The sequence below is a fragment of the Mycteria americana genome, chromosome Z, assembly GCF_035582795.1.
Source record: "Mycteria americana isolate JAX WOST 10 ecotype Jacksonville Zoo and Gardens chromosome Z, USCA_MyAme_1.0, whole genome shotgun sequence".
Classification (NCBI taxonomy): domain Eukaryota; kingdom Metazoa; phylum Chordata; class Aves; order Ciconiiformes; family Ciconiidae; genus Mycteria; species Mycteria americana.
The window spans coordinates 35,284,628-35,299,890 of record NC_134396.1 but is presented as its reverse complement, the minus strand read 5'-3'; the positions used below and the strand labels follow the sequence as shown (position 1 = coordinate 35,299,890).

Sequence of the window (15,263 nt, the reverse complement as noted above, 5' to 3'; positions counted from 1 at the left end):
TGTGCTATGCAGTGTTTGCACTTACAGTGCTCCATAAATAAGAAAAACAAACAGGGTGTGTGCTTATCTGATTAAAATCCAATGGAAATTATATGCAAAATAGGTGCAGCCCACTGGCTCATGGCAAGTTGCCAGTAAAGGCCTTCTGTGCTGCAGGTTGTGCACCACTGATTTAGGGCATCATCTCTCTATCATACTTCTGTTTCATCATTTTACAGTTTCCTGTGCTACATTATTGAATACTCTTTCCTGTCTCCATTCTTATTCCTACCTGGCCAGTTTAGCACTCCATTTTCTTACTATCTGACACCAGACTATGCAAAACAATCTTGCACCATGATGCACAATCACTTTGAGATTTGGGCCAGTCCAATCCAATCTCAGCCTATGCAGTATGCCACTTCTCTCTCTCCTTCTTGCTCCTGTAATCATTCAAAACTATTGTTGCTCCAATGCAAATTCTTTCCAGAAGCATTTTCCTGCTTCCAGGTCTCAGCTTCTTGAAACTCATGCCTTCTCCTGCTAAAGCACAGCTTGGGGCCCTTCTTACAGGTCTGCAAGCAAAGCAGATTAGCCTAAAGAGCTAAGTCTGTGTGACCGAGTACGGGGAAAGTGCATTTCACATGAAATCATAAAACTATCCAAGCTTGATTAAAAAGCATCCAGGCAACGCCACAGAACATTCATGAGTTATTTTTTTCTGAATTCTAGCACAATTTAGATGATCCAAAACTGGATTTCCCAAATGTTGTGCAGACATGATTATGGAATATATTTTTTTGATGGGGCTTTAAGTCCCTACTTTTCAGAGATTTCTCATTTTTCCTTCATTCAGGGTTGAAATTTGCTATGAGAATTTCTTTAGCCCCCTGTAGAATTGTTCAGGGTATTCCCCAAAGAGAGAGACAAAAAGAACTGGGGATTCATCATGCACAAGCTGATATTTACAGTAACACCACTCCCAGTACATGTTTGCTGGAAATAGCTTGATATTTCTTCACTTTCTTTTAATATTTGTAGGATTAATAACAAATTCAGGCCCTGATCCCACAGTATTTAACATCTGGGCAAAACGCTTCTTGCTGACGTCCACAGGGCTGTGGTTTGGCGCAACAAACACAGTGCATGTTACAAGAAACCTTAGCAATAGCAGCAGTAAAAGGCAATTTCTTCCTTATCTCTTTTTGTGCTTCCCTTCTTTTCTTATTGTGAAGAGACTTGGAACAATATGGTGACCATAACAAAGGGGAATAAAGAAAACACTCACGGATGATTGCTCAAAGTGGGTCCATAAACACCACGATTACCTTGCTACTATGGCCTTTGGTTTTAGGACAACTTGAAGCTGCATGAAGGCAGGCAACAAAAAACACCTGCATATGACAACTTTGGTGCTCCAAAACGCGGTGAGCACCTCAGATACCACCAGACGCACACACTACAGCAGAGGCAAGGAATACCTTCACATGCCTTCAGACAGCAATACAAAATGGTGTCTTCTCCTTTCATCGCAGTGGTGTCTTCACCCCCGTGAAATCTATTTGCCACTTTTCAGTTGACCTGCACAACACTCTGAGGTTGATTGCTACAAGAAAACTATGGCCGGAATAACAGATGTGAAGCATCTCTCCTGCCAGGTGGTAAGACCTTGCAGATCATACGCTAACTTCCTCCATGACCAGCTAAGGTAACCATATTTCACAGCACATTAAATCCATTAAGGGTCCCAAGCAAACAATGCTCAGACACAAAACTCAAGAGCCAGAGATGGCTAGAACAAACCTGCAGCTCCTCCAGGGCCAAAACTGCCTTTTCAGCAAAGATATCCTAACGCAACTCTGCCTCTATTCTCTGCCATCCCTCAAGACAGACTTGAGAAGAAAGGACAGCTGGCAAAAAAGAAGCAGTGACAAAACTGTGAGTCAGACAGAGGTAAAAAGGTTAGTCTCCAGGAGCCAGAAACCACAAGGATAGACATCTTAGACACGTATTTTTAAATGCTTCCTTTCTGTCTCCTTCTTCTCTTCCTGAAAGACTAAATGCAAAATGAAATCATCTTACAGAAGGACAGCCGCTTCCCCCCTGTGCCCAATCATTCCAGTCACACTATGTTGTCCAGTAACCTGCATTGATAATTCCTCATGAATAAAATGCCAACATTATCATCCACAGCTATGTTGTTGACATGCTTTTGCTATTTCACTAAAAATACCATTAATTTTCTGGCTTCACAACAGCTGAGCTACTCCCCATTTGAATATACAAAAGAGTATTTTGTTTAAAGCAAATTAAAAGCGTTCCAGTAAATGACTTCAATTTTGCTGGCTATACTACTTAGTGTATACTGTTCTATTTAATCCTCTTTTTCTCAACTCTACCCCTTCTACCTCCCCCTCCTTTCCTTTCTTTCTTTTTTTTTTCTCCCCTTCCCTTTTTGTACTTAATCCTTTCATGCCAGGAACTGGATTTGCCCAGCAAGACATCCACAGTCAGAAACAGCTTCAAAAACGTGGTGCCAAAGAGTTAAGGCGATGGTGAAATTGCCTCCGCTCTGTTTTTATTCACCTGTGTTTGCCAAAACATATTTAGCAGTAAGGAAAGGAAGGGAAAGGGGAGGGGGAAGCACACAAATGCTGAACACACCTTCCATTTCCCATCCAGATAAGTGTCGACATTCCCCATTTAAGTCGGAATGAAAACCACCATTACTGCCAAGCCCTCCTGGCATCTCACCACTTTATTTGTTCCCATTTGTATCTAATGCTTTTGTCAACAGTTCAACAAAAGTCAAAGCAAACAACCCACTACAAACACTGGGGGTAACAGCAACAAGCATGAATCCTTCACAATTATCCAGCCCAGCTGCTCAGTGCCTGTCCAGGCTGCTTTCATTTACAACAGTGTCAACAAAAGGCTGAAACCCAATAACTAGGTGGGTCAATACTACCACTGTAAACCCTCCGGAGAAGGAAATGCTGTTCTCCTGCTTTACTGCTTCAGCAAACATGCAGAATAATTCAGTTAGATAGACAAGTGCTTGCCTAATCATTTGTTGTGTGAATTATTCAAGGCTTTCCCCGTAAACTACTAAACGATGGCTCTTCAAATATTTCCGAGGAACCACCAGATGTCCGACAGGAGAAAAGGAAACATTAGGCAAATTCTGACATAACAGAGGACCATTGTAACCTATGATCTTGGAAAGCGTTAATGTTCAGAGGATTAACGCCTTCCTACACCTTGCTTCTGGTGTCACTGTATAGAGAGCAAACAGCGTTTAACATAAAAGCACTGGGCACGCATCTAGCTGCCTGATCTTTATACAGCATAATCAAGGCTGCTGCCTACGATTTTTCTTCCTCTTTTTTTCATGTGAGTTGTAAAAGAGTTCTCTCCAGAGAATATGTAAAATGTGGATAAAAATAAGCACAGTACTTAGTCAGGTGGATGCAGAGAGGAAACATGCATTTATTCCCACATCCTTCTCCCCCTCCGCTCCCCCCACATCCTCATTTGATCTCTTCCTAATCACCCACCTTAGCGTTTCTTTCTCTGCAGCCACAAGTCGAATGTTCATGTGCTTCTCTCCAGAGGTTTCACGAAGGTTCATGTTTACACTTTCAAAGAGCAGCGCAAACTAGTCATACAGCATGGAACCAAGTGCTAAGCATTACATCTTTTACTTCAATTGCCTCTTTAGTGTGGGGAACAACCACCTCCAGACGTCTGCTTCCTTGTTTTTGTTGGCTTTCGTCACAACCATGTCATTACATTAACATATTCTTTTTAAACTTTAAGTAAACTTTAAGAAAATGGGCAAATTAGGTAAGTGGTGCTTGTTTTGATTTAATCTCACTATTGGCAAGAACAACCCTGGATATGAACAAACGTTTTTCCTAAGACCAGTTTACATATATATCACAGTGTAGTGTTGGACGGCTACCTATCTTGAGCCACAATATCAAATACACTTATAAATACTTCATTTTTGACATCTACAGTAGCAGTTGTGCATGCAGAATGACTAGTATTCCAGAAAGAATCCCTGGCAGTTTTAAGACTTAGCAAAATAGTAAGAGAAATTCTGACTGTATGCCAAATTAAAGCACATATTTTTCTTTTTATAGTTAGAATCTATAATATATTTTGTTTGTAAAACAAGCAGTTTTACAGTGATTGCACTGTAGCAATCTCTGGAGTTGTGTGTTGTCAACATAAAGAGCCTTCTTCAATCAAGTGAAGTTTTCTTCTTCTTTCTGTCCAAAACAATTACGAAACACTCATCTACTAAGTAGCCGTAGCTCCATCACTTTGTGACCACCACAGCTGCTAGTACCCATTTCAGCCCTACTCCACTTGGTGGGAAACTTCAGTTAAATTTACTACTATAAATCAAGTTATTGCTATTTGCAATGCTAAGTTTTTTTGTTAGTATTAGCAGGACCAGTGCCTTCACTGTTACAGTCCTTAGCAGTATTCGCAAAATGGTTTAGGGTCCATGGAGACCAAAGGCACAACAGAGAGGTACTATAGCACAGAAAACGTTTGGTATCAAAAGGGCTGCAACTTGCACAGGTTAACTGGGAAAAACCTGCACAGTCTGATGCTAGGTACTCTAAAAAGAGCAAGGAAGAGAGACAACACCACACAAAAATGTCTCCTCTTCCTCATCCCCTAGAGCAGGAAGAAGGTTCCAAAAATGGCATCTCCAGTCTTTGCCATGGCTGGAGGCAATGCAGTTACCAGAAAACCTTCATGAAGCACGCAAGAGTCCTACAGAAGGTCTGCTAAATACTTAATTGCTTTCAAATACCCCGCGGTGTGATATAAAGCTTTTAGGCTACCTAGGTGGTGAGCATACAGTGCTTTTTATAAAGGCACTAAACTGACCCTGGACAGGCTGCCTTTATGCTGAAAGCAGGGTGCCTTTGCTACTCTAAACCAATTATGCATCCTGACAGGGCACTTGGAAAGATACTGTACTTCAAGGGAATGGCAGAAAAAGGGTTTCTCTCACCCCACAAGGTTGACTGTAATTGATTTTAAAGGGATTATTTTAAAATTATTCAGACATTGAATTCCCCTCATATTTTGCAGTATGGGACAGCAAAGCTCATTACAAAATAATATTTGCAGGTCATGGCAAGAAACCCTTTTCTCGAAGCAGGGGAGGAAAAGCAAAACATTCCCTTCCTCGAGGGCTAAAATAAATTGCAGTTTGGTATTTTTAAAACAAATATAGGTGAGACAGAAATACAGCATCAACAGGTATGGTTTCAGCAAACATATCAGGGAGAGACAAGAAATATAAACACACAGCTATAATTACTGCAAGCCATATACAATGATTTCCTAATGCCTGGTGTTATAACATCACAAGGCAAAGCTTCATGTTATTGAGGTCAGCCTTGGCTTTTCAACTCAATGCAAGCAATGATTTCTATATAGTCTGGCCACTTTGTTATTAAAACAAAATGAGCAAAGGACTCAGAAATACGTTGCTGCAGCTGCCAAGTTTTGTGTCGTGTGTGGTTGGTGCCAAACTCTTACCACACACCCCTGCAGACAACCCTTCTTACGGGGTTAGCTGCAACTGGGGGACACCTCTCCTGGCCCTTCATCCACACACCTGCGCTGCACCTCCGCAGCGCACACCAGTCTGACAAACCAGGACACCACCAGCAAAATCAGTGTTATTACTTACTTTGAACTGGCAAGATTAATATAGCAAAGAAAATACTGTATGTCCTCTTTCAAAAAATATAGTGGCTTGGAATATGCCAGCTTCACTGCATGGATTAGCTACGATAGACCGCTCACCCTGTGAACGAAAAAAGGAACGAACTGTGTTGAAATTTTCCCTTCTCCCTCCCCTCCGCCCCACTTATTCATAAGTACGCATTAAGGGAACTCCCACAGCTGCATTCACCGCCTCTCGAGAGGCAGAAAAGCAGAGGTACAGCTGTGCCTGCTAATATTCGTATGCAAACAAGTAGCGTCCGACTGGCTGCAATACCTCACTTAAAAGCACCTCGGTACTCTTTGATAAGCTCGCAGCTCAAAAAGAAGTGATACAGAGCAATCTGCCATCCTCTTAATGCAATTAGCAGATTAAAGTGGCATTTCACTTCCAATACTTCATTAAAACACTGACTGCATCCAGCATTAGCTGACGATACGACATACACAGTGTTCCCCCTACAGTCCTCCCGGAGACTCGGTGGAGAGTGGCGGGGCAAGCCCTGCGCTCGCAGCCAGCGGCCGGCACAGCGCCCGGAGCTGGACACGAACCCTGCACCCAGGTGTGCCGCAGCGGGGCGAGGGGAAGAAAACCCGCGCACCTGCAAGGGCGCTGGCGGGACGCGCTGACGGCGCCCGCGCTGGCACGCTCGGTAATTGCTCTGGGAGGCAGTGGAAACTGCCTCACCCCGGGTTTTCCATCTCTCAAGGGCAGTTGCGGACGGGCCTCTTGCCGGGTCGGCTCTCACTCTGCTGATTTTTGTTACGCGTCTCCATTTTGCGGTTTGCACGAGACCAGCTACCCCTCGGCTTCTGTTGCCGCTACAATCCAGTGAGAGCGAAGCACGGCAGTGCTGAAGTCCAGTAAACTGCGGTGCGGACACCAGCACTTATTTCAATTTTCCCCTCAGATTACTTTTTTCACGGCAGACCGACATGCCCGCTAACACCTGGACTTAGGAGAAAATTTTTTCATTCGTTCCCTCGTGAAGCCAAAAGCAAGCTAGCAGCATCCCAGCAAGAGTTCCGTCAGGCCGCGTCCCTCCGGCACAGGCAGCGCTGCCGGGAGGGCCCCGGCCTCGCCCCCTCTGCCAGGCGCTGGGGGCATCCCCTGGGGACCTTCCAGCTCAGCCCCCGCCACTGCCAGTCAGCGCGGCTCCGCCGGTGCCAAGGAAAGAACAAACTAAAAAAGATTAATTCGCAGATGTTCATGCATTTCACACACAGGGTGCCCTGTGGTCCGTTGCCAGGGCAACGGGAGACCACCGGCGCGCGCTTTATTGGCTTTATGAAGTGCGTCTCGGGGGCTATAGTCCGAGAAATGCTGCATGATAATCGTCAGGCTTTTCAGAAGCCTTGTTTTGTGTTTATCCACATTTAACCCTCTGAGTGTTATTAAGAGCATCACTATGCACGTCTGGCGCACTGAGGGAAGCAGAGACGGGGAGGGGGGACACGCACACGGTCTCCGCTTCCAGCCTACAAACCTGGAAAACGCATCCTCGGCGCCTGCTGCCGCCTGCCCGGCGTTGAAGTTTTCGCCCACAGGCCGCAGGCAAGCTGGTGCCCGGGCTGTGGTAGTGCAGGGCTCAGCACAGTGGGGTCTGGGGACAAAACTGACACCGGCAAGGGCAAAAGCAGCACAAGTGTCGTATTAGACTAACCGGACTACTGATGGCAGGCACAACGTGTTTCCTCAGTAACTTCGAAAGAAGAAGAAGGGGAAAAAAAAAAAAAAAAAAGGCCCACCAACTTCCTAGACACATTACGAGAAAAACCACACTCTCATTTTGAATCTCAACATGTGACACCGTCAAGCCAGTCACGCCGAAACCTTTACCACAGCCCCTCCAAAGCTGCAGCCCCTGTGAAAAAGCACAAGGAAAATCCCGTGTCCAGACGACGCTCGGTGTCGCAGTGCCAAGGGCTCCACCATCATCCATAAATTCACACAAACGAGCCGGAGCAATAAGCCGCCCAGGACTCGGCTGCTCCGCCTCCCTCATCGCCCGCTTCCCATCCTCTCCTCGCGCCAGGCCAGCGCGGCCGTCCTCTCACCGGCTGAGGCAGCGCTGGGGATGGCGGGACGGGGGTTAAAACCACAAATGCCACAACGCCCGCAGCAGCAGCAGCAGCAGCAGCCGCTGCCGCCATCAAGCGCTAATCCAGCAGGAGAGGAGAGGAAGAAAGCGAGGGTGGCAGAGGGGATCAATAGAAGAAACCGCTTACATTCAGGCTCGCAGGAGAAAGAGCACGCAGAGACAATCATTTCCTGGGAAAAGCTAAAGCCTAACGAGAATTTACTCTGCCTCCTTTATTCAGACAACCAACCCTTTTGTGTCAGGGGCTTCCTGAGTGACAGGAACCCAGGGCCCCTTAATAGGATTTCCATATTATTTCCAACACCTGCCTATAAGTTATTTGTTTACATTGAAGGAGGCGAGATTCTCAAATCAGACATCTGCTTCTAGTTCAGGCATATCTTAGGAAACCATCTAGAAAGAAGCTTTGTTGCTATGGAGACATTTTTATTTTCTTCCCTTAGTTGGCTGAAAAACATTAGCATTTCCAATTTTTTGTTCTTCAAAAGGCCAAATGTCGCTCAAGAAAACACAGAACTTTTCAAATTGCTATGCAGAATAGGCTAATCGAGCTTTAGATATTTAATTAATTATTCGACTCAATTAGAGCTGTACCAGAGTGAGGCGGGAGACACGGTGTAACTTTACCGCAAATTCCCCTCAATGGCCCATTCCTGCTGGCTGGCCTAATTGTTTCTTCCCTCAAAGCACAGCTAAAACTTTGTAATTCATGATGCACTCAACAATCTTGCATAATAATTTGGGAATCAGTCAGACTACTCATTTCCTTCAACAACTTCTAAAATCAGCCTAAGAGACTGACAACGCTTTGACTAGGAATATGCTTCTTTCCCAGTGCCAAGGAAGAGACAGGAAAAGCAATGCAAATATGAATACAAATATTAACCTACTACTAGCATTCGGTGACTTTAGCAAGAGGAGAGACTCTTCCAACGCATGTCATCCATGTCACTGATTCCAGAAGGTAATCTGTCCTTCCCTCCCTTTAGCACATAATCAGCATGCCCAAGGAATCCATTGATTTGCATAAAAACAAGGGATGTTTCAAGTTATTTTGGATCTAGCAGTTTTAAAGACAACTCAAAATCAAAACGCTAACTGCCTAATACAACAACAACAAAAAAAGAAGCATCACTGCACCAACAGAAATCTGTAAGGCAAAAAGCAGCCATCTAGTTTGTGTCCCGCTTTGACAAAAATTTAGAAGTATTGTTTATCTTCTCCCGTACGTTGACTAACACCTATTTAACCCGACCTGTAAACGTGTTCTTCATTCCAGACACAATCACCATAAGTAAAGACTGGTGTAAACCATGAATGCCAGCATCCAAAGTATGATTTTAATTGCACAGTTACAATGAGGAGAACTTCAAAAGAGATAATAAACAAATTCATTCCCTCCCTTTACTACTTTTCTCCCAGCTATTACATTGTCAAAGCCTTAGCGCTGGAGAAGACCTTTCCACCCACCTCCTCACCCCAGCAAACTTCCTCTTCCTACTCTACAATGTGAAGTCATAATCCTGTGTTATCAACATCACAGTCTGTTGCCATGGAAATAATTAGACATGACTGCTCAGGTTAGAAATTACAGCCCCTGTAAGTGTTTGCCTCCTGGGTGAGGAGAGCATCTGGAGAGAGAACATTTGAGTTATCCTAAATCACCAAGTGGCAAAATAAAGTTTGATAGTGAGAAGCACTGCAGGATTTTGTCCAAACGTGGGCACACCGCCGAGTAAGAGTCACCCTGTGGCAACTGGCAAAAGGGTACAACATAAGAGGCCAATGTACAGTTAATGCACAGAAGAGGGGAAAAAAAGCGATTGGGTAAAGGAGGTGAAGCCATCAAAAATGGCAGAAGCAGCTTATTCTTTGATATCAGAGTACGTGCTGATACTTTCATACGAATACTCTACGCTAAATTAAAATTCCCAGACGACCTCATTAAAAAGGCAAATGATGTGACACTGAATGAAAGAAAGAAATGTAAAACTCAGGCGGGGGGTGCGGGGGACAAGAAAAAAACGCACTAGGGAGATATATACCTGAGGTTCAGTTTCGTGTTCTAAAAATCTGTTAAAAACCACAGGGCTTGAATGACATGCTACAAGTCTAGCCATGAAAAGGTTATTAAGAAAAAAAAGCAGTGCCAAAAAATCAGCTCCATAAGATAGACCGAGACAACAAACAGGACCCTGCTAATTAATATTTGTTCTGCTTCAGCAGACAGTTACTGGACGAGACTGCAACAAACAAGCATGTCTCACCCAATCACATCATTAATCCATTCACGTTCACCACCTGAGGACCAGCTATGCCCCACAGATATTTATTCATCTGTTCCACAAACAAACAATTACAACACATTTTCTGGAATTAGGGCACCTGTTACATTCGGCACAGCTTACATGCCCAGAGGCGGATATCAATTAATACTGAAAAAATTACTGTATCGCAAGCCAACAGAAGTTACTCATTATATTTTGATAATGCTACCCCCAAAACACCCACGAAGATCAAAAACATAACTCTTGCGGAGCAAAGTTTAGTTCAAATATGCTCAGCTTAAAACTACCACTTCATCATTACGGAAATACAAAATACAGAAAGCAAAACACACGCAACACCTCGTTTCCAAACGGAGAAAGGCAGGAGCAGGATCCATGACATGAGTGTGAAAGGTTTGGATTTTAACAAGCCTGTGAAGTGCTTTTCAGCTGAATGGTATTAAAGTGGCAAAACAACAAAATTATCAGGAAATAAATTCTGTAAAGTTCTTTAGGTGTGTAACAGATAACTACATTTCTTCCATTTGTTAAATACATACTGAATGCAAAGACATTTGGCTGGACACTCATGCCACTAGAGGAAGTCTCATTTAAAAGAAACCTGACAATTAAGACAAAGTCCACAGCAGTACATCACGGCAGTTTATGTGGTGTTCCTCTACCAGCAGAACAAAATCCACGCAATGTAATTACATTTGGTAATATCCAAAAGTCTTATATGTTGGGCATTTTGATTTTAAACTATGTTCCCTCCAGAAGCATTACACTCATACAACTTTTTTTAAGTATCAAATTACAGCTGCAGGAGTAAGCAGCTTACTCTTACATACTAAATGAACAGAGGTCTAAACAGGTAGTAGTGGCTAACAGCTCGAGAAGCTAAATTGAGCAGCACTGGAGCACCTGCCACCACAAATGTAAACGGAACGTGGGAATCACACCCGTCCACTGACCCTGTATCTGCCACACGTGGAATTATTAGCCTTCACACAGACTAAGGCAAAAGTAATCTTACTGCTAAACCCACTTGAATTTGCCCTGACAGACTTCTAGTTCACTAGCATGTTGGACAGAAATTCACCCCAAACCTGCATTTGATGCATTATTTCAGATCCTTTCATTTAAAACTCTTTTTTTTCCAGAGGAATCTCAAACAGGCTATTTTATTCTTGCCACAAGACTACAGCTTTTAATTACTGGCACTTGTTGCTGCTGAAGCGGTAGCCGCCGGCATCAAAATGAACAGTCTCCACCATGTTGGCAAGTCTTAGTATGGGGATGGTCTCTGCCCCGAATAATTTACAATTCAAAAAAAAAAAAAGAAACGCAATGTACCACATAAGTATAAAGAACCACAGATCAGGATTAACAACAGATGCGGTAAAAAGTTACATGAGTTGAAACCTGTGTACAAGGCAGCGATTCAGAAGACTCAGATTCTGGAATAACCTGCTCAAGGACACCCTGGCTACCTCTGGCAGGCCCATACCCCAGCCAGCATCTGGGGGCTCCTTCACTCCAGCTGCTGCAGCGAGATCCACAGGAAGAGACTGCTAGCACTGGACTACTTTCTGCCAGGTGGTGCTTCTGCCCACAAAATGATTCATCAGCTTCTTCACAGGGGATGTTTTACAGAAGGGACTTCGTTAGGGACCAGAGAAACTTTTGCCATATTTGTCCCAGAGAGGGTAGGTGAGGACCAGGGCTGGGAAGAACAACACGCCTCCCCCATCAGCAGGTTCTTGCAGGAGGTGGAAAAATCCTTGCGGGGTGCAATTAGCAACCAAGAATCCACTGCAGAATAATCCTTTTTTTTTTTTTTTAAAAGAAGTTTTACTGCTTTGAAAAGGAGACACACCGAGTCCTCTGTGAAAAGCTGCTCAGTTAACTACAGAGCTGTTTGTTTGTCTTTCTGTCTAAACACATTATATTCCCTGAGAGCCCTTAAACCACAGCTGCACTTTGAGCACAGCCCTGGCGCTTGCCACCCTTCCCTTCCCTTTGTCCGCTCCGCAGCCTCGCCACTGCACAAAGACCGCTCCCGTGACCCAGTTTACCGTGTCTAGAGTTTTCCCACACTTCGAACTTTGCAAAGGATTCGGAGGACTGAATCCAACATGAAATCAAAGACCTCCCAAAGCCGCCCTTCTCCACGGAGCTTGCTGTGCCAATGCTGATCTATTATTTAGGAATAGCTCCTGGACAGTCTCGTGTTATCTGGAAGGTGAACTGCTCGCTCCAGGGCGGTGCTGGGAAGGATGTGAGCCCGGTCTGGCTCACCAACCAGGCAGAAAATGTCGTGTTTAGAAGAGTGATGCAAACTGCCTTTTCCTTGGACTGAACCAGGAGGAGGATCAGGACCAGCATAGCTAGAGACAGAAAGTTTCACAAAGACAACTATCCAGCAAATCCAAAGCGTTGGAAGTGGTGGCAAAAAACAGGACACTTCAGCCAAACTCCTTTCTTTGTAGAAATGAGTAGGGTACCTTTGTTATCTGAATCGTACACTAAAGCGTAAATTTACACTTTATGAGCTATTCCAAAATCTGCCCTGATTAATAATCTGTATCAGCAAGAAAACACTTTAAAGTGTCTCTCACAATTAAACCCAGGCACAACCTTGTATAAATCAAAATTTTGCTACCATATCAAAACGTTACACTGGGGCTGTATAACATTGCCCATATCCTCATTACATGCTACACTAATTACTACCAGCAGATTCAGAATTTTCTGCACATTAGAGGCTTTTAGAGGAGCCATAAAAAATTTCAGGCACCATTAATTTAAATTTGTATTGAAATTTCCTTTTGACAGATGGCCAAAAATTACTTACTATTTAGAGTACCAGAGCTGCCTGTTTGCACATTAGAAGAGGAAAGGGAAAAATTAAAAGCAAGAAGGAAATTTATGCCACGTTCATTACCTGTTAAATGTTAAGGAGCATTATCCTGCATGAATAAATTATTTCATACAAGCACACAGACTCCAGCTGCTGGCAACTGGCACGTTCTGGCTGACAAAAACCATCTCAAGTCACACAGCAGACAATCATAAAAAGCCTCTCTTAACCAGGAGCCACTTAGGGGAGGACAGATCGATCGAACAAGCGACTAACTGCTACTCTGGGCATCACTGAAAACATTTAAGGAAATTAGCAAACTATTTCACCTTGCAAAGCTGGCAGCAAGCCCCACAATGCTGACACACAAGCCAGCTCACAACCTGAACACGGTGCAAGACAAACATCTACTTATCATTTCAGAGTAAATTGGCACAAAGTAGCAACGCCCTCCTCTCCCTCTCGAAGCTGTATGAATAACAGTGCCTTTGAATCGTTCCCAGACAAAATCAGCCTTTTTGGTATAAACACTCCCTGTAACACCCATGCCAGCATAAACAACCCAACATCCCACAGACATTATAGAAACACGACTAGCCTATTTTGTTTAAAAACAGGCGGTTAGCATATACTAGCAGTTCTCCTCATTCACTTTCTTGAGTGAAACACTCCTGGTTCCAACTGTACAGGTATGCAAACTCACTAAAGAAACCAGGTGGGTTTGTATTCCCACATTTAGATATCTGCCCTACTTGTTCGTTTGGGTGCGGGAAAAAAGAAAATGGACTAAAACTATCTGTTCACAGCAAACAGGCGGTGTTCTAGGGAAATCATCATTAATCTGCGCCCAGCCTCGATGCATAAAGCAATAATCCCAGCCTCTAGCCATCGTGACAAGGAAGCTGAAGTGAAATCCGACACGCTGTTGTCCTATGTCGGCAGATAGACAGCTTCAGTGCCTTGGCTGCTCACAGTAAAATCTGACAGTTCCTGTCAGCTCCTGGTTGTTATGCAGGGCCATGTGGGTAACAGCAAAACTGACAACCATCGGCTCAGTTGCACTCGGCTGGGACGTGGCATAGATGCCAGTGGCAGAATGGGCGCACTGGGGAAGGCTGTGGGACACGTCCCCACCTGGAGCTGCCGGAGAAGCAAAGGCAGAGCCCCTCACAGGGCAGCCCCAGACAGACAGCCGTCTGCTGGGGGCAAAGCCTGTGCCTGGCACCTTGCTCCCCCCCACGCCATCTAGGGCACACCAGTCACATCTGCCTGGCAAGCTCCTGCTAATCTTGCCTAGTGCACCCCAAGATTCGTGCCGTGAACACCTCTTCTGCCATTTGGCCAACCCCAAGAATAAATTACATCTTCCTTAAAAAAACACCACTAAAAACTTGACAAATGGGTTGCAAGTGCGCAATAAGGTTGGCATAGGTCTTGCCCTTTGTAAGGGAAGCGTATCTTTCTTTTCACACTCACCATCACCTATAAAAAGGCTTAATCTTATGCTCCTGAAAATTGTGCAAGCCACTCAGGCTCTGCTCTGTAACTACATCCAGCCACCCGGAGCTGGGTAGGTAACTGCGTAGCTGGCAACAACCGGGTCTGCTGCGAGCTGGTAAACCGCCAGCAGCAAGCAGCGAGGACAGCAGACCGATCCAGGAGAGGGCAGGGCCAAGATGCACCTCCCCACTTGCAGCTTTAAAACCTCTGGAGCCTCTGAGAGATTCTGGTGGGTATCCAGTATGGATAAGCATCCAGGCACATACACTCAATCATAGTCGTATGCATCACTGAATGCTCAGAATTACACGAGCCGCAAAGTGTGTATTACACCTACTTATAAATGCTACCATGCACATGATGGTGCACACACGCACGCTGCAGAGTCACTCAGAGCCTGAAAATTAACTTTTGGAAAAGGAAGGCAGGATCCTCGCTGTGAGTACCACCTTTGTCAGGGTAGGGAATGGCAGCTCACTCCTCTCCAACTGCTTCAGCAAGGACAGCGGGCAGCACCCCATCTCTCCCGTGCAAGCAACGGAGCTCTCCTTCCTAACTGCATTATTAGGACATATCAGAATTCCAGTTTACAGCCTCCAAATGACTTAAAACTACTGCCTAATTCTTTCTGTCTCATAAGCTTGGGCAGAGACCCCAGGCAGCCCTTTCCTTTTATCCAGAAACATCCTCAATGCTGTTCCACAAAACCCACTGGACGGCACGTCGCCTGCAATCCTAGCTGCCCTGCCACCAGCCACTTTCTAAGTGTGACACACAGTCTATGCAGGGCTC

At 44.7% G+C, this 15,263-nt stretch overlaps 1 protein-coding gene across 6 annotated transcripts in view; it reads right to left on the bottom strand.

The window, feature by feature from the left end:
- The window catches only part of LOC142421709 (transducin-like enhancer protein 4), a 101,600-nt gene that overhangs the window by 29,687 nt on the left and 56,650 nt on the right, over positions 1 to 15,263 (bottom strand). The gene's annotated exons all lie outside the window — the stretch shown is intronic.